Here is a 275-nt window from a genome sequence, read left to right as displayed (position 1 = left end):
AGATGAGGGCTGCGCAAAGGTTCGGGGGCTGATTCAATTCAGAGGAGATTCGGCCTGAGTCAGCAGCCAAATCTCCGAATCCGAATCAAATCAGGAGACCAGTAAAAAGGTCTTAATCAATTTGAAGCTCTCCAAATCAATTTGGAAAAGATTTGGAGAGATTCCGAGATTCAGGCAGTCCCCACTCACCGCCGCAGTGAGTTGGACCTGGACTCTATGTGGGTAAGTAGAGGGTGGGAGCGTGGCTGGAGGTGGGGGGGAAAGGACCCTGGGGA

The 275-nt window shown here is 52.0% G+C and overlaps 1 protein-coding gene across 1 annotated transcript in view; it reads left to right on the top strand.

Moving 5' to 3' along the window:
• Positions 1-275, top strand: part of TENM1 (teneurin transmembrane protein 1) — a 572,606-nt gene that overhangs the window by 567,250 nt on the left and 5,081 nt on the right. The gene's annotated exons all lie outside the window — the stretch shown is intronic.

The sequence above is a fragment of the Alligator sinensis genome, unplaced genomic scaffold (assembly GCF_000455745.1).
Source record: "Alligator sinensis unplaced genomic scaffold, ASM45574v1 scaffold157_2, whole genome shotgun sequence".
Classification (NCBI taxonomy): domain Eukaryota; kingdom Metazoa; phylum Chordata; order Crocodylia; family Alligatoridae; genus Alligator; species Alligator sinensis.
The sequence above is the reverse complement of the archived record's forward strand: the minus strand, read 5'-3'. Positions and strand labels throughout refer to the sequence as shown.